The 19,652-nt window shown below is 40.2% G+C and overlaps 1 protein-coding gene across 1 annotated transcript in view; it reads left to right on the top strand.

Moving 5' to 3' along the window:
- The window catches only part of LOC140846973 (uncharacterized), a 77,710-nt gene extending 65,707 nt beyond the window's left edge, over positions 1 to 12,003 (top strand). Inside the window, exon 5 of the mRNA XM_073225592.1 lies at positions 10,523 to 12,003. The gene's annotated coding sequence lies outside the window, so the exon portion shown is untranslated. The remainder of the gene's footprint in view (positions 1 to 10,522) is intronic.
- Positions 12,004 to 19,652: the final 7,649 nt, after the last annotated feature.

Raw genomic sequence — 19,652 nt, forward strand, 5'->3', positions numbered from 1 at the left:
AGCAAAAATGGATAATTACAGTTTCAGCAAAATGGACATTTACTCATTGTGGTTTTCTAGCTTGTGGCTTTCCCAGGCATAGGGTACTTCCTTTCTCTTACTTTTCTTAGGACTGTAATTTTACTGATTTTGCTTACAACTAGAGTTTTAACACAAGATGGTTAAAAGCTTAGTCAGGCTAAACTTTGCAGAATGGAGTAAGTTATGTCAAGCTAACTTTCCAGGGGTCTCACACTTGGTATGTCAGTTCTTTTGCATCTCTGTACTTAAAAACTTAGTCACTTCCTAAAGATAAATGTGGTTCTTATTTACATCCACCGACCCCAAGCATAGTGTTTGACATATAATAAATAGTTAACAGTTTTTGTTGAATGAATAGACTCTCCACCCACATTTGCAGTTCCTGAGAAGTTGCTCCTGTATTCCTCCTTACTGTATGATTGCCTTAACTCCTCAAGTCCCTATTCCATGGCCTCTAAAAGTGGATTCCTGCGGTTACACGAGGGTCCCTTCTCAGTGTCTGTCTGAAAGTCCATCAGCAAGAGAAAGCACAGGAAGACTTCAGTTTCCTTTCCTTCACATAGCCCCAGATCTTTCTTATACGCTGTCATTATAAAAAGACTCTTCTGGCTTTGTATACTCAAGTAGGTATATTCAGTGTTGGTATTAAGTTACCATAAAAGGATAACAGGGTTGTAGAGCCACTCCCAGTGCAATCCCTATTCATGCAGTGGAGTTAGGAAGATGAAATACCTCTGTGTGGCAGTGAAATGTAACATTAGTCTCCTGTGTGTTTTATGGAAGTCACCCAAGTAAAAGCAGCCTCACCACTTGCCAGTCTCTCCTCAAGCACACTGCAAAACAGAGTAGAATGTGTTAAATGTGAAATAATTACCATGGTGAGAAATACCTAGGAATTCAAAGGAGGGGAAAACCATAGTAGGGTTAATCAAGGAAGGCGTCCTAAAGGGTCAACATAAATTGGTTATCTGAAATTATTTATTGTTCAGATAGGTGAAGGTGGTATTTGAGCCATCAACTCCAATTTTGCAAGAAAGTGGAGAGATTATATGCCTTTATGTAATTAATTTACTCTTCCAAACTGGTACAATATTATGCAGAAGACTCAACACCATAAATCTGTCAAATCTTACGTTATCTATAAATTTATTATCATCTCAAATATTCTGATTCTAAAATTCATATAGAAGAAAGACTTAAGTAGCCAGCAAAATTCTGAAAAAGAAGAATAATAGTGGAAGGGGGCCATCTAGCCCTACCAGATATTAATCTATATCAAAGTGTTACTGGAGCATAGGTGTTTTTTAGGGCAGTGAAACTATTCTGTCTGTCACTATAAGGGTAAATACATGTCATTATACATTGGTCAAAACCTATAGAATATACAATATGTTGAGTGACTCATAAACTAGGGACTTCATTTGATAATGATACATCAGTGTTGGTTCATTGATTCTAGCAAATGTACACACACTGTTAGGGAATGTTGATGGTAAGTCTTTGTTGGGTGAAGGAGAGAGGGTATATTTGGGAGCTTTCTGTGCTTTCCACTCAGTTTTGCTGTGAACCTGAAACTGCTCTAAAAACTAGTCTCTTGATTGAAAAAAAGAAGTATATTGCTAGCACTTGAATAACCAAACATATCAGTATGGGAAAGAGTACATAAGTAAGCCAAATACATAAAAATACGTTTAGCAATAAAAACCACCCTTCATATATATAAATATTGTAGAAGTATTTATGAGTGCCTATTTATAGGCACTCCACTTGGAGTTGGAAATGCAGTGTGGAACAAAATTGATGTGGTCCCTCTGGGAGTTTACTGTCTGGCCTGGAGACCCAACATAAAACAAATAAACACAGAAATAAATATATAGAAGTGAACTTATTTTCTTCCCTGTAATCTTTCTGGAAGAAAGCATTATATCATAGCTTGTAAATTCCAGAAGAGTGGGCATTTTCCTTTTCATCTATCTAATTGTTAGCATCCTGGGCCCTGAATAAATGGGTAATAAAGGATTTTAAGCACATATTTGCTCTTTCTTGTCTCATTCTTTCTGAAAGAGTTTTGAAGAGAATCTTGCTCCAGAAGAATGTTTTTCCCCCTTGGATATTTTAAACAAAGTCCCAAGAAGAGAGTGAAGAAGAACTTGGACTGATTATTGATTTAACTTATGCTTGCCACTATTATAAGGCAGAGGTAAATAGAACCCCTAATTGAAAAGAACCTTTCAGATACTGTATTAGTTCATAGTATTTCCGTAGTTATCATCTTACACTAAGGTGAATCCAGGCCTTCTTTCATGGGTGGTAGTTCAAAAAGGGAACCAAATGGTTTCCTTAATTATACGTTTCTAATTGCTGACTCAGAATGAGATTACAGACATGAACTGAACTAATATTTGGCAGTAAGCTTTATATGTGCTTAAGAAATTCTGCAAGCTTTCGTGTTCTATATTTTGAAAATGAAGTAAACTTTCAGCAAGAATAGTAGTAGTCTAATAGAAAGGAATGCCTTGTATGTCCATAGCACTTATTTTAAGCAGTTGCCTGTGCATGTGTAAGCACCACTGGAAAACACAGTTCTCTCAGTTGCATGCTTTTCTTTTTCTAATACCTTTTGCTATTAATACAGAAACCCATACAATCTGTTGGCCCATGTGGCATATCAGTGGGAAAGAAGCTTCCTTCTGATATTTGTATGGCGTTGGGAAACAGTGACACCTAATGTGTGTTAGTATTTGCGTAGCCGTTTGCCATGTTAACTTAGGTGCACATACATTAACTTAGGTGATCCTCGCAACAATCCTTTGCTGATGAGGTAGCAGTACTATTTCCTAGTGATTGTCTTTCTGTGATATTAGCAGTCACTGATGATTGATAGCTATGTCCATTAATTTGTTTGGAACTTTGAAAAATGGTGAATTCTATTCATTTTTTTCATTTATTAGCTGGGTATATTTCTATCAAGAGAAGTTGCCCCTCATCATCTATTTGGTTCCCTAGTTGTAGTGTCATGGTTCTTTCCTTTCATTTACCAGTTTTCAAAATAATGGGGTGATTCACTAGTATCCTCCAGTGATGACCAATGAAATTTTATTTTGTTCATTTATTTGTGTCACTGTGGACTCCATTGCAGTTATTATTCTTATTGAGGCCCTATTTCTGGCCAGTTAGAGCTTCTCAGTTTGTTCCTGAGTCCTTTTTATCACAGCTAGGTCAGAGCTAGGACATGCATTTATATGTTTGCTTTTAAAATAAAATACATTATAAGTTCACACTGATAGTTTTCATTTAAGTTCAAAACAATGTGATTTTCACTTAACCTCTTCTGTCCTTTATCAGTATCTACTTTATCTCACCCCAAGCAAAGCAGTTCTCAACGTCTGAAATTTGCTGTACCTCACAATTCAAATCCGAGTTCTTCTCTGACTCTGTATTCTACTTAAATCACAGCTGCTTTGTGGCTCTTGAAATGTAAATTATTAGGTAGACTATTTATGTAATGTTTGGTTACATATATATTCGTTCACATGGACTTTGTAGTTTTATATGCCTATTGACTATCCACCCTGTAGTTTAGATGAAAATCAAGTGATACTTCCAGGTTGAAGCAGCTTTGGGGAAAAAGATGGCTCTTTTAACAGAATTTCTGACATACCAAGTTTATTATAATCTCTTGGTTTTATTGTGGCTCCTCTAATTCATTTTTATGTCTTCCCCTACAAATGAAATAATAGACATTTTAATTGTTTTGCATCATAGGACTTACCAGAAACTATTCTTTACTTAAAAATTTATATGAATTGGCATCAGGTACCTGATGATGACACTATTTTTATTTTTATTTTTATTTTTTATTAAGGTATCATTGATACACACTCTTATGAATGTTTCAGATGAAAAACAATGTGGTTACTACATTCACCCATATTACCAAGTCCCCCCCACACCCGACTACAGTCACTGTCTATCAGTGTAGTAAGATGCCACAGAGTCACTACTGATGACAGTATTTTTAAATTCAAATATGCTGTTAATGGGTTTTTGAAAGAAAATAAAGATAATGTTTTTTTTTTTCTTACCTGAACTTTGGTATGTATTTTGAATGGGGTTGGAAGTTTTTTATATTTTTAATAGTTTTGACATTGGGCCTGTTGTATTTGATATTATTAAAGTGGTAATGTCAGATGTCAGATGCTAATAGAGTGGGGTATTACCCCATTTAATGGCCACAAACAATTTTATAAGTTAGTTTGGAAAGTGATTTTAGTGAAAAATATGAACTGAACCAGCTTAATCTCTTTCTTAAAAATTTGAATGGGAAATATAAAAATGTTGTTTATTGGTTAAGAGATTAGACATAAAGGAAAAGATGAAGAATCTCAGTGTCTGAGAGTATATAAAAGAGACAACAAAAGGCAAAGGTTTGGACTGAGACAGACCCCTAGAAGTGAAAGAAAATGGAGTGGCATCCTCATCATCTGTATTTAAGATATTCCTGTTTTTCCACTCGGGTTCAAGTGGGGAAGGACACTGCCACTTTTACTGTCATTCTGCAGACAGGAAGAACTCGAAAAGGCCAGTGTTTTCTTGTTCCTGCTTTAAAGACTACATTACTCCGTTGAAAACAGATCTTAATAGCTTCTGAATTTTAAGGATCCGTGTGCCTTTTTCTGGCATGTAACTATCAGCAAGAATATTGTATTTGTCATGTTTTAAAACTTAGGTCTCTTGTCTTTGGAAAGTTACTGGGCACAGCATGAAGTGTTCGTTTTGCCCTCTTTCTAAATTTAGCTTGAGGAATATACACTGTATTGAGCTGGACAGAGAGTAATATTCCATGTGTGTGTGTATATGTATATATATATCAACAGGGAGTAGGGGAAAAAGAATAGAAATGGCAGTGGGAAGATAGGGGATGAAAGAGACAGGAATTTTAAGATTAACTTTTAAACTACAACCTGGTCGTTTAATGTGGCACTAGCTCTTAAATATCGTAAGCCCCATTCACATATGTTCCGTGCACTTTCCTTTAAAACTTGAGAGGCTGAGCCTTGAGCTGGGCATCTACAGAGGAGGTAAATTTTCTAATTTGTGTGAATTGTAGTCACAGAAGCATCACCTCCTATGATGTTAGGGAGCAGCTGCCGGCTCGCTCGCTCCTTCCAGGCCCCTTTATCTGGAACTACCATACGGCACTGCGTGTGTTCCATGAGGGGTAAAGGTCCTTAAGAGTGCCGGAGAACACACTTGTACATCTTGGTTGCTCACGGGTGTAGCCTGTTGCACAAACTGGCCCCGTGTTGGTCATCTCCGCGTATGGTGCTAGCTCCACTGGGCTCTGCCATAGCAGTCTCAGGACCTTGCTTATCGTCCATTTTGGCCACCTCTGTGCTAGGCCCCTCCACAGACACCAGCTCCCAGATGAAGAGGACACTATGTTTTCCACCTCCTCGAACTGGTAGGGACTCAAAAATAAACAATTCAGTAGATGCTGAGAGCCTCTTAGTTTTATTGTTAGGACATGCGAATACAGTGTGAATAAGATTCTGTTCAGTAGAAGTGTATAGTTGTCTAGGACATTAAGCATGTAGCAACTGTAAGAGACTGGGTTAATTATAATAAAGGAATTAAGTGCAACGGGAATATAGAGGAGAGACTGAGGAAGGCCTCACTGAGGAGACAGCATCTGGGCTAGGTGGTGAGAGGATTTCACCTAAATGAGGAAAGCACAGCCCAGGTATCAGGAACCGTACAAAAGGCACAGAGCTTGAACATGTGCCATGGAGAGGCAGCCTCTCCTGTGTGAGGGCATACTGTGAAAGGGCGTGGAATTCATATGTTCACTTCCAACAAATATTTACGTGATGCCTTCTAAGTTGAAGGCACTGCTTTAGGAAGTAGGAACAGAGGAAAACTCTTGCTCTTACATACTTTACATTCTCGCGGGGGAGGGGTAATGCAGTAAACATATGGAATGTTATAACGGTAAGGACTTTGGAGAATACCCAACAGGATAAAGAGGTGAGGGAGTGTGGTGGGTGATCAAGGAAGGCCTATGAAGATGTTGTTTGAGCAGAGCCTAAAAGGAAGTGAAGAACCAAGCCAGTGGGTATTGGAGGGGTGGTGGAGAAGTGTGCTAAAGCAGAGGGAATAGTGATACAAAGCCTCTGAGGCATGACTATGCTCAGCATGTTTGAGGACTAGTAAGGAAGTCAGTGTGGCTGGAGAAGGGAGAGAGCATTGAGTTGAGGCCAGTAGAAAATAGAATCAGAGAGGTTGACGGTGGGCAGGAGGGAGGTGGGTTACGCAGGTCCTTGTAAGTCAGTTTGGATCATTGTGGAATTAATTACAGGTCACTTGGAGACACAGATAGATATCTGTTTCTAAAGAGTTCTAAATTCTATGCTGAGAGTTTGGGCATTATTGTATGCTAAATGAAGATTTTTAAGCAATGGAGTAACCCAACCAAGTTTACATTTAGGAAAGGTATCTTCCATATGGAGAAGCAATTGAAATAGGTAGAAATAATAGGTAGAAATAGGTAGAAAAAAAAATTGGGAGGTAGTAATCCAGACAGGAAAAGACAAGTCCTTTCCTACCAGATACCAGCTAGTGACAGACATAAATTTTGGAGACATAAATAAAAAGCTACAGTTTTCAATTTTAATTTCTATATAATTTTTAAAAATGATGGACTAAGAAATACTGGGGCACACTTGGAGAAATTTTAGACTTAATTCTGGTCTTTGTTCTGTTTGCCTGCTGTGTAGCTTGGACTTACATATTTCCAAGTCTTGCTTTTTCATCATAAATAGGAACAGAGCTGTTCACCTGGATACTTCACGGGGCACAGGGGCCTGTGGCGCAGGGAGCAGCCAGTGAGAGGAGGAGCTGGAGCACCTTGGGGCCTGAAGGGAGCACTGCAGGAGCTGTTCTTTTTAATGCTCAGCATCAAAAGTGAGGGCATCCCATTTGTGTCTCTCAAACCAAATTTCATTCTTCTTCTAGCCTGTTTTTTTTTCTCTGTTCCTTCTCCTATACTTCAGTCAATTACTGACAGGCATTCTCTGTTAAAAACAGATGGGTTTGTCTCAGTATGGTTTAGCTGTTTGGACCTAACCAGGCCTTCTCCCGTCTATACTCTTGCGTCTAACTGGGGGCTCTGCACAATATCCTGGAGACAGTGAATTTTGACTTTTGTTAGATAGTTCTTTATATAAACTCTTCAGAGTTACTCCTTTTCAGGGTAGTGGTAGTGTTGTGTGACTAAGAAATGTTATTCTTCAGAAAAGTGCATCACTTGGTAGTGTGTCAACTTGACATTTTTTTATCTCTATTCCCTGCTTTACAGACAAGCTTATTGGCATCCACTGTGCCCATGGTGTAAACAGGACTGGCTACCACATCTGCAGGTGAATTGCCAACCGTGAGAGGCAGACCTGGTTCCAGTTGTTTGGTTTACAACAGTAATGTAAGCTAGTTGCAGAAAATAAGTGTAGAAGTTTATGAAGGAGAAAGCAGTCTTTCCCGCACCCAGAGATACCAAGAGCGATGAGACTTAAATGCAAACATAAGCATATACATGCACTTTAATGGTGTAATATTTATTTACCTATTTATTTTGAGAAGGGACTTTATTTTTTATTTTTATTTAAAAATTTCCATTGAAGTATAGTTGACATACTAGTTCCAGGTTAATGGTATAATATTTAGACATCCTCTTTTATAATTTAGTGTATGGTAGATATCTTCTTATAAAAGTGTTTGGAGACCTCATTCTTTTTTAAGGTTACCTTGCTCCTTCACTTGCTGATGAACATAAGAAAGTCACAAGTTGTTGATATTATAAAATATTGAGGTAATGAATATTTCTGTATGAACATCTTTGAATATATCATCTTCTCAGAGACAGTTTCACTCAGAATGGAATTTCTGAATCAGAGCATTTATACCCTTGTATTTTTGTGGATGTTGCTACACTGCGCTAGTTTATGTTCATTCAGAAAATATTTTTAGGCATCTTCCCTGTGTAAGCACTGTGCTGGGTGCTAGCAAAAAGACTTGTGAGACTTTGTGAGCAGGGGCTTGACCAGCCTTCTATGAATCCTACCAGTCTAGGGAGGGACTAGATACTCAGGAATCACATAATTGCCTATACAATTACAACACTAACAAGTGCCAGGACAGACCAGACATGGTACTGTGAGAGCATGGTAATAAGGAAGATTTGGCCTCATCACAGAGATTAGAGGTTTCCATACAGATAGAGCTGATACCTGACAGATGAGTAGGTATTAAGCAGATAGGGACATTGGGGCGAGAATCCTGGGTGGAAGGAACAGCAAAGACTGACAGCAGGAAGGCATGTGCTGTGTTGGAGGGAGTGGCCAAGGGCCTGGGCCTGGGGAGTATGGCATTCAAATGGAGCTGGAAGTATGGAGCTAGGTCGTGCAGGCCCCTCTTTAAGGTTTTAGACTTTGTCTTAAGAGTAACAGAAAACTGTTGAACTCTTTTTGTTGAGGGTGAGTGTGTGTCTATGATCAGATGTGCATTTTCAACCTATCTTTTTGCCACCGAGTAGAGAATACATTGTAGGGGAAAGAGTGGAAGCAAAGAGACAAGTTAGGAGGTTTTTGTAGAAGAGGCATAATGGTGGCTCAGGTGTGGGGCGGTCGGTCATTTTGGTGGAAAGATGTGAACATATTCTAGAGATACTTAGGATATACCCTTGTTACAACTTGCTGGTGGGTTGAAGAGGAGGGTCAGGAAGAAATGGCTAACAGTGATGGTGACTTCCAAGTTTTTGGCCTGTATCGTTGGTTAGATAGTATTTTTTAGATAAGATAATATTTTTCCCCAGTTTGCCTTTTGGTGTTTGTTCATTACTGATAAATACACCATTATACTAATTAAGTCTTATGTTTTTAATATAAAGCTTTTATTTTTGCTTAGATGGTAGATTTTATTTCTTTTTTTTTGAAGTCACTTACTCTAAGAGTTTGTTTATTTTTCTTTTTTTTTATTTTGGTATAATTAATCTACAATTACATGAAGAACATTATGTTTACTAGACTACCCCCAACACCAAGTCCCCCCCCACATACCCCATTACAATCTGTCCATCAGGTAGTAAGATGCTGTAGAGTTACTACTTGTCTTCACTGTGTTGCACAGCCCTTCCTGTGGCCCCCCCTCATTATACATGCTAATCATAATGCCTCCTTTCTACCCCCCATCCCTCCCTTCCCACCCATCTTCCCCAGTCCCTTTCGCTTTGGTGACTGTTAGTCCATTCTTGGGTTCTGTGAGTCTGCTGCTGTTTTGCTCCTTCAGTTTTTTCTTTGTTCTTATACTCCACAGATGAGTGAAGTTATTTGATACTTGTCTTTCTCTGCCTCGCTTATTTCACTGAGCATAATACCCTCCAGCTCCATCCATGTTGTTGCAAATGGTAGGATTTGTTTTCTTCTTATGGCTGAGTAATATTCCATTGTGTATATGCACCACATCTTGTTTATCCATTCATATACTGATGGACACTTAGGTTGCTTCCATTTCATGGCTACTGTAAATAGTGCTGCAATAAACATAAGGGTGCATCTGTCTTTTTCAAACTGGGCTGCTGCATTCTTAGGGTAAATTCCTAGGAGTAGAATTCCTGGGTCAAATGGTATTTCTATTTTGAGCTTTTTGAGGAACCTCCATACTGCTTTCCACAATGGTTGAACCAATTTACATTCCCACCAGCAGTGTAGGAGGGTTCCCCTTTCTCCACAACATCACCAACATGTGTTGTTGTTTGTCTTTTGGATGGTGGCGATCCTTACTGGTGTGAGGTGATACCTCATTGTGGTTTAATTTGCATTTCTCTGATGACAAGCGATGTGGAGCATCTTTTCATGTGTCTGTTGGCCATCCGAATTTCTTCTTTGGAGAACTGTCTGTTCAGCTGCTCTGCCCATTTTTTAATTGGATTATTTGCTCTTTGTTTGTTGAGGTGTGTGAGCTCTTTATATATTTTGGACGTCAACCCTTTATCAGATCTGTCATTTATGAATATATTCTCCCATATTGTAGGGTACCTTTTTGTTCTATTGATGGTGTCCTTTGCTGTATAGAAGCTTTTCAGGTTGATATGGTCCCACTTGTTCATTTTTGCTTTTGTTTCCCTTGCCCAGGGAGATATGTTCATGAAGAAGTCGCTCATGTTTATGTCCAAGAGATTTTTGCCTATGTTTTTTTTCTAAGAGTTTTATGGTTTCATGACTTACATTTAGGTTTTTGATTCATTTCGAATTTACTTTTGTGTAATATGGAGTATTTTGATAAAAAAATTACTTTTATTTTATCAGGGTTTTCTTTAATCGTTTTTAACCATTGGCCAACTTGGTCCTATACTGTCTTCTTTTTTGTTTATTTTTTAAATTGGTGTATTAATGTAAATTATTATAGTAATACATTTTTCTAGAGTTGAGTCATCCTTTCATCCTTCTAGGTTCACGTTTTCTTCCCGGTTCACGTGTCTCCTCCAAGGGCCATTGATCTGGGCGAACAGCATTGTATGAAATGTTAAAAAAAAAAATGCCCAAGGAGCCTAGGAAATGTGGTTCTGGCACCCTGGAAGTGGGCAGCCAGACCATGCACACTGACCTCAGGCGGCACAGGTAAGCTAGGCTCACCCAGGTCAAGTCTAGACCCTGTGTGCCCTTCCCACAACAGAAACCAGAGTCTGGATGTGCCAGGGAGCCTGATCCGGTTGAAGTGGGTGTGGCCCTGGGCAAAGCACGTGAGGAAAGGGGCAGCAGGGAGATGTTGGGCTGGTACTCCCGGCTGGAAGCCACACCCGGCTTGCATCCTGGAGGGTAGGAGGATGCGCCAGTACTGACAGGGACCACAAAGGCTGTTTTTGGGGAGAGTGGGATTGGCTTGGACGAATTTCCTGCTTAGTGGTTAGAGTGGTTCTAGTCTAGTGTCCCAGGATTTAGTGGGGAGAGAGGCTGAACTTGGGGCAAATAGCAAAAGGTACCTGGTGGTAGTAATAGCATGGTGAGGACCCACGGCCTGATCCAGAAACCCTGGGGTTTTTATTCGAGACTGCGGGACAGTTGCTCTTTGGAGGTAATTTACCTGGTAGTGTTGATGGGGGGAGGTGTAAAAAGGATGTATAATTTTAGTTTTGTTCATGGATTTTTTTTGCAGTTAATTTTGATTTTTTAAAATAATACATTAAAATATTTATCTTGACTAATGAGGCTTTTTAGGTGCCTCCTTAAATTTTCCAAAGTTGTCTCTAAGAAAAGGCATAAACAGATCTGATACTATATTGCTAAGCTTAAAAATAAAGCTGTCAGATACTATTAATAGCAAAAAACTAAAAGCTTTTCCTCTAAGATTAGGAATAAGACAAGAATGTCCACTGTCACCACTTTTATTCAACATAGTACTGGAGGGCCTAGCCACAGCAATCAGACAAAACATCATTTTAAAAGGCACCGAAATCTGTAAGGAAGAAGCTAAACTGTCACTCTTTGTAGATAACATTGAGGCAGGTGATAGTAGGACACAGGGAAAGTTCAGGGCCCTTGTAAATTTCAGGAAGTTTAAAAACCCTTGTAAGTTTCAAAAAACAAAAAAACATGCCACAATCCAATTCAGCCTTCCAAAAGTATACTTAGATAGACCTCAGCTGTTCTGACTGTATTTCCTGTGCAAATTAAGCATTGTGCTTTCACCCAAACAGGAATGAGCTGTGATGTCATTAGTTCAGTTCTCTACTGGGGATTGGAGATGGGGAGTAGGACTTCATCCTGGCTGGAGGCAATATAAACCCCAGACACCACAGCCCTGAGGGAATCCTCTCTCCCAGCCCCTCCTGATTAGCAGGAACTTCCTCTTTTCACTCATTAAAAGAGCTGTGCTGGTTACTCCATACTCTTTGTCTGCTGGCTTCATTCTTCGTTGCCTCTTAGATACGATCCTGGGAAAAACAGCATTCCGGCTGGTAACAATGTCATATTATACATAGAAAACCCTAAAAACTCCACCAAAAAACTGCTAGAATAACTGAATTCAGCAGAGTTTGCAGGACATAAAATTAATACACAGAAATCTGTTGCTTTCCTACATACTAACAATGAACTAGCAGAAAAAGAAATAGGAAAACAACTCCATTTACAAGTGCATCAAAAAGAATAAAATAACTAGGAACCTAACCAAGGAGGTCAAAGACCTATAGTGTGAAACCATAAGACACTCATGAGACAAATTAAAGAAGACATCAGTAAATGGAAAAGTAACCTGTGCTCATTGATAGGAAGAATTAATATTGTCAAAATGACCATCCTTTCCTTAGCAAATTACAGATTCAATGCAATACCTATCAAAATATCAACAGCACTTTTGAATGAACTAGAATAGTTCTAAAACTCATATGTAACCACAAAAGACCATAAAGAGCCAAAGCAATCCTTAGAAACAGGAATATCTGGGGTTATGACACTCCCCAACTTCAAACTCTACTACAAAGCTACAGTAATCAAAACAGTTTGGTACTGGCACAACAAAAGACCTATAGATCAATGGAACAGAATAGAGAGCCCAGATATAAACCTACCTATACTTGGTTAATTATATGGGATAAAGGAGCCATGAATATACAATGGGGGAAAAAACAGCCTCTAAAACAGCTTGTGTTGGGAAAACTGGAAAGCTACATGCAAGAGAATGAAACTGGACTATTGTCTAACTCTATGCACAAAAGTAAACTCCATATGGATCAAAGACATGAATCTAAGTCAAGAAACCATAAAACTTAGAAGAAAACTTAGGCAAAAATCTTTTGAACATGAGTATGAGCAATTTTTTCCTGGACACATCTCCTTGGGCATGGGAAACAAAATAAAAAACGAACAAGTGGGAATACACCAAAGGACACCACCAGCAGAACAAAAAGGCAACCCTACAGTATGGGAGAACATACTTGTAACAGACTCATGTGATGAAGGGTTAACATCTAAAATATATAAAGACTTATATGCCTCAAGAAACAAAAAACAACCTGATTAAAAAATGGGTGGAGGTCCTGAACAGACATTTCTCCAAAGAGGAAATACAAAGGGCCAACAGGCACATGAAAAGATGTTGCACAGCTCTAATCATCAGGGAAATACAAGTCAAAACCGCAATGACATATGACCTTAGAGCAGTCCGAATGAATGAGAAATAACAAATGCTGGCAGGATATGGAGAAAGGGGAACCCTCCTACACTGTGGGCAGGAATGTAAATTGGTGCAATCGCTGTGGAAAGCAATATGGAGGTTCCTCAAAAATTAAAAATAGAAGTACCATTTGACCCAGTAATCCAGGAATTTACCCAAAGAAAACAAAATCCCTGATTTGAAAAGATACATACACCCCTATGTTAATCACTGTACAATTGGCAATAGTCAAAATACAGAAGCAACTTAAGTGTCCATCAGTAGATGAGTAATAGATAAAGAAGATGTGGTTCATATACACAGCCATAAAAAGAAAAGAAATCCTGCCATTTGCCACAACAGGGATGGAGCTAGAAGGTATTCTCTTCAGTGAAATAAGCCAGGCAAAGACAAATACCATATGATTTCACTTATTTGTGGAATATATAAACAGAACAAAACAGCATTAGACTCAGACACTAAAAAGTCACTAGTGGTTACCAGTGGGAAGGGTTGGCACGGGTGGTAGGGGAATGGGAGGGAGATAAAGGGGCACAATAATTCACAATCACAATATAAGGTGGTCATGGGGATGGTAGTACAGCATAGAGAATATAGTCAGTGATTCTATAACATTTTTCTATGTTGATAGATAGTAACCACACTAGAGGGGGTGGGGATTTAGTATGGGTAACTGCTGAACCACTCTGTTGTACATTTGAAACCAATATAAGATTCTTTATTGCCAATACTTTAATAACAAAATAAAAATAAAGCCATCAGTTATTTTACCAGTAAAATGGGTCTGTTCAGGAAAAGAGAATTGCAAATCAAAAAAAGCAAACTATGGCAAAGCCATAGGCAGTCTAGAGAACAAAGGAAAGGAGGAGGTTTTTATAGAAGAGAATGGGGAGTGTTCCAAGTAAGAAGTCCATTGGAGGATACTGGGAGTCCCATGTGTTGTAGCTGTTAATCAGCAGAGTTGTAACAGTTGCTCATTAGCTGAGCTATTGCTGGAGGCAGGAACCTTTGCCTCCTCTCCTGGGTGGTGAAGTAGCCAAAATAGTAGTTACAAGGGTCCTCCTCCTTGAGGGGTCTGCAATTGAGCAGGCATGATGGGCATGGGAGCGCCCCCTGCAGGCCACCAGACACCATGTCTGTGAGGTTTCCCTTTACCAATTTTTACTATATTAACCTCACTGGTACCCATAGGCCTGTAGCCTTGATAGAGGTGAGGGCCTGGCTTCTGGATATTAAATAGCCATGGAGGCATTCAGGACTTTATCTTGGATTGTTGAATTGTGAGGGATCTTACCTTTTCTTTCATTCTTTAATATCCACAGCTTCCTGCTAACCACCTCTCCCAAAGCCCCACTGCAAGGCACCTCCAGGACCTATCATGGTGCAGATATTAACAGATTTCTCTTAGTCACACATGCTTCTAGAATCTCTTCCAATATCCCGTCACCTGGAAAAGTAGAATCACTGTAAATTGTGAAATGCTTGTAACAGAACTCAGAGGGAACCAAAGTCAGGCATGGGGCTGTGAGGAGCACAAATGAAATGCAGAGAGTGAAAAACTTGAGGGAATTGGGGAGGAGGAGGGAACCAGAGGTGGGATCCTGATATCATCAGGATCCCTGTATGTAGGCGTGTGTATATTGATGAGAGAGACCCACGCTGATAGATTATCTATAATAAACATAATATAACAGCAGGTGATAATGGGACTCTGGCAACTTTGTCCCCTCAGGGGGGTGGAGGGAGCTGGAGGCTGAATCAATAGCCAATGGCAATGATTTTATCAATCATGTCTATGTAGTGAAGCCTCCATAAAAAGCAAGAAAGGGTTCAGAGAGCTTCAGGGCTGGTGAAGATTCAGAGAGAATGGCACACTTAGAGAGCTTTGCACCCCTTCCCCATACCTTACTCTATGCATCTCTTCCACCTGGCACTTTCTGAGTTACATCCTTTTATAATAAACTGGTAATATAGTAAGTAAAATGTTCCTCTGAATTCTGTGACAAATTAACAAACCTGAGCAAATTAAACAAATCTGAGGAGGGGGTTATTAGAACCTCCAACCTATAGCTGGTTGTTCGGAGCCCAGGCGGCAACCAAACTTCTGTGATTGGCATCTTGAATGGGGGATGGGAGGAGTCTTGAGCCCTTAACCTGTGGAATCGGATGATGTCTATACGTAGACAGCATCAGATTGAGTTGAACTGTAGGACACTCAGCTGGTATCCAAGAACTGCTTCGATGTGTTGGGAAAAAACCCACACGCTGGAATAGGGGATTGTGGAACTCCTTTACCCTAGACCTGAGCTTCTCACCTCCCTGCCACCGAAGACTGCTGGCTATTCCCGCCACCCTCAGGCCGTAAGATTGGGGGACTCACCTCTCCAGATGTGCGCGTGTATGTCTCAGGCCCCAGGCCGCCATGGTGCCTTCCCGGATCGCAGCCCAGCGGAAGACCTGCTCTGCCCTCCTGCGCCGCCCGCGAGCAGAGAGGTGCCGGTGCCTGGCAGGGAGACCTCATTTTCCAGAAACCCGTGCACAGGCCTAGGTCCCGCCCGAAGCCCTGCCCCAACGTGCGGCGGGGGTGTGACAAGGCCACCACAGGTGAGCTCAGAGTTTCACCTGGGAGCATCCCGTTTGCAGAAGCCAGGCGCCTAAGCCCCAAAACACTAGGTCCTCCATGCGCCGTCCACTGTCAGGAAAGAACAAAACCATAATTTCTCCATTCAGACAGAGCTATACTTAAGCTTATATCATTTCATATAAATACTTGTGTCTTCCTAAGCTGCTTTTAAAACGAAATCGTTGTTGAACATTAAATGTTCTTCCCGCAATATTTCTTACTTTTACATGTTATTTATGTAATGAATGTCTTGTCTTGTTATTGTTGGGTTGTTTAAAATTACTGGCGTTACAGCCACCATCACTTGTGTTTGACGAGACTCAAAGGCATTCAGGAGAGCAGGAGTGCAAAAGGGCCGTCTCTGGGGTTACTCTGATCGGAGGTCATTGGCATAGAGAAGCCGAAAGGGGGCTTAACTAGGAGCAGTGCATCGTATGTGACTGATTTGGGGATTGGTATGGCTTTCCCTGGTTGGTCCTGAACTGGAAGCAGAGGCAAAAAAATAGGGAAGCTGGCCGTCACCGACCAGTCCTGAGTGTTGCGTGCTGATGGCTGCCAAGGTTGTAGCTCGGTTTTCTTCCTGAAAACCAGTTGGCTGCTGCAGAGTTTATGGGTCAGAATTCTTTGTCATGTGTCATGTATGAGCTGGAATTATCTTTACATTCAGTCTCTCTACTTTAATGGTTTTAAACACCAGCTATCATTTATTATCTTCCATTGTTCCTCTGGGTCAGTTCAGAAACAGACTGGCTGGACAGTTCAGGTTTTTCATGATAGTTGAACCTGGAACAGTGTGGAGTTCCAGAAGCAACTGGGAGCTGGCTGGACATCTCTCTTATTCCATGTAAACCAGAGTTTCTCCATGTGGTCTTTCCATGGGTCTAGTCTGGTCGCCTTAACCAGCATGGTAGCCTCAGACATCTTACTTTGCAGCTCGAGGTTCTAAGGCAAGAATCGTAAGAAATTCCCAGATGGAAGCTGGCTCCTTGGCCAAGGCAAGTCACATGGCCAAATCCAAAATCAAGGGCAGAAAAATTGTATCTCCCACACACTTGCTTCTGGCAAGAGTGTTGTGGCTGCTTATTTTTTCCAAATAATCACAAGATCTTCCCATCTCACACATGTTCTTTCAGTATGACTTTGAGGAGGAGAGAAAGCCAGTTCCTCCTCTTGAATCTTGTTGAGCCTGTAGTTGGAAATGAAAGCATATGACATCCGAGGATGGGTCATAAAGGACAATGTAGGCAGGTGCTGACTCCAGAGCCCCTAAAGCAGTGTATCTGCTCTGCCAGCTGGCTTTTGGGGATTCAGCCTGGGGGACCTGAATCAGACCGCACGCCCTGGCACCTGGGCCATGGCTGCAGCAGAGAGACCCGCCAGGGCAAACCTAGCCACAGGGCCCTTGAGTGACAGGTTTTAGGGGCTGCTACTCTTCTCAGAGTTAGGTCTCACCCACCCCTATATTGTTGTCTGTGTATGTTGGAAGAATACATTCTGGAGCATCTAACATAGCCTCTGGGTGAAATATGGCTTTTATTCATGAATGACTTCTTCTTGACAGAAGTATTTCAAAAGAAAAATCTTTACAATGGCCTCTGAGGCACTTAGTACTGTTCCCACCACCTATTCCTGTTTTGTCCTGTTACAAATGGAGAATGACTGTGGTTCTAATCTTGAGCCTGGAAAAGGCAAAGATTGGAACACAGGAAATACTTTGGGAAGCATATCAACTACAAATGGGAAAAGGAGAGAAAAGAAGGAACAGCAAGAGACTGAAGCATATGAGCCCAGGAATTGTGCTTCTGAGAAAATTCTTCAGCAGTTCTCCCATGCTCTGTGTGATGCTTAACATGAGCTTTTGTTGTTAAACTGAGCACTGAAGAATTCAGGAGAAAACTGGCAAGAGTGGAGACAAGGACAGCATCTCAAATGTTTGAAGCAAAGCTTGAGAAGGCGTCTAACTTACAGTTAGAATATGGGAGGGCACAAAAAAGTAAGGAATGCTGAAAATGCTTAATTCAATCACAGGGTCTGAATAAAAAAGATAGTTAATTATATCTCAATGAAACTGGAAAAAATGTGAAAAGTTTTTTAAAAGATAAAAGATTTGTCAGGGTAAAAGGTAAACCTCTCACAGTATCATTAAAAGATTGTTACTCTGAAAGCCTGTCTTGGTTTGGGCTGCTATAACAAAATAACACAGGATTTGTTATAAATTATAGATGTATTATAAGTTATACATTATATTTTATAATAAATATAAATTTATTACAAATATAATAGACAATAAATATAAATGTATATTATAAGTACTATAAATTACTGTTTATAAGGAGAAATTTATTGTGCACATTTCCCGAGGCTGGAAATTTGAGACTGGGGCACCAGCATGATTAGTCTTCAGGTGTTTTGCTCCTTCAGTTTTTTTCTTTGTTCTTATACTCCACATATGAGTTAAATCATTTGATACATGTCTTTCTCCACCTGGCTTATTTCACTGAGTGGAATACCCTCAAGCTCCATCCATGTTGTTGCAAATGGTAGGATTTGTTTTCTTCTTATGGCGGAATAATATAGCATTGTGTATATGTACCACATCTTCTTTATCCATTCAGCTACTGACAGACACTTAGGGTGCTTCCATTTCTTGGCTACTGTAAATAGTGCTGCGATAAACATAGGGGTGCATAAGTCTTTTTCAAACTGGGCTGCTGCATTCTTAGGGTATATTCCTAGAAGTAGATTTCTTGGGTTAGGTGGTATTTCTATTTTGAGTTTTTTGAGGAACCTCTATACTGCTTTCCACAATGGTTGAACCAATTTACATTCCCACCAGCAGTGTAGGAGGGTTCCCCTTTCTGCACATCCTAGCCAACATTTGTTGTTTGTCTTTTGGATGTTGGCCATCCTAACTGGTGTGAGGTGATATCTCATTGTGGTTTTAATTTGCATTTCTCTGATGACAAGTGATGTGGAGGATCTTTTCATGTGCCTGTTGGCCATCTGAATTTCTTCTTTGGAGAAGTGTCTGTTCAGATCCTCTGCCCATTTTTTAAAAATTTTATTTTGTTATCATTAATCTACAATTACATGAAGAACGTTATGTTTACTAGGCTCTCCCCTACCCCAAGTCCCCCCCACAAACCCTATTACAGTCACTGTCCATCAGCATAGTAAAATGTTGTAGAATCACTACTTGTCTTCTCTGTATTGCAAGGCCCTCCACTTTCCCCCACCCCCCACATTATACATGCAAATCATAATACCCCCTTTCTTCCCCGCCCTTATGCCTCCCTACCCTCCCATTCTCCCCAGTCTCTTTTCCTTTGGTAACTGTTAGTCCATTCTCGGGTTCTGTGAGTCTGCTGCTGTTTTGTACCTTCAGTTTTTCTTTTGTTCTTATACTCCACAGATGAGTGACATCATTTGGTATTTGTCTTTCTTTGCTTGGCTTATTTCACTGAGCATAATGCCCTCTAGCTCCATCCATGTTGTTGCAAATGGTAGGATATGTTTTCTTCTTATGGCTGAATAATATTCCATTGTGTATATGTACCACATCTTCTTTATCCATTCATCTACTGATGGACACTTAGGTTGCTTCCATTTCTTGGCTAGTGTAAATAGTGCTGCGATAAACATAGGGGTGCTTCTGTCTTTTTCAAACTGGAGTGCCACATCCTTAGGGTAAATTCCTAGAAGTGGAATTACTGGGTCAAATGGTATTTCTATTTTGAGCATTTTGAGGAACCTCCATATTGCTTTCCACAATGGCTGAACTAAT

Source organism: Manis javanica, chromosome 17 (genome assembly GCF_040802235.1).
Source record: "Manis javanica isolate MJ-LG chromosome 17, MJ_LKY, whole genome shotgun sequence".
Lineage (NCBI taxonomy): Eukaryota > Metazoa > Chordata > Mammalia > Pholidota > Manidae > Manis > Manis javanica.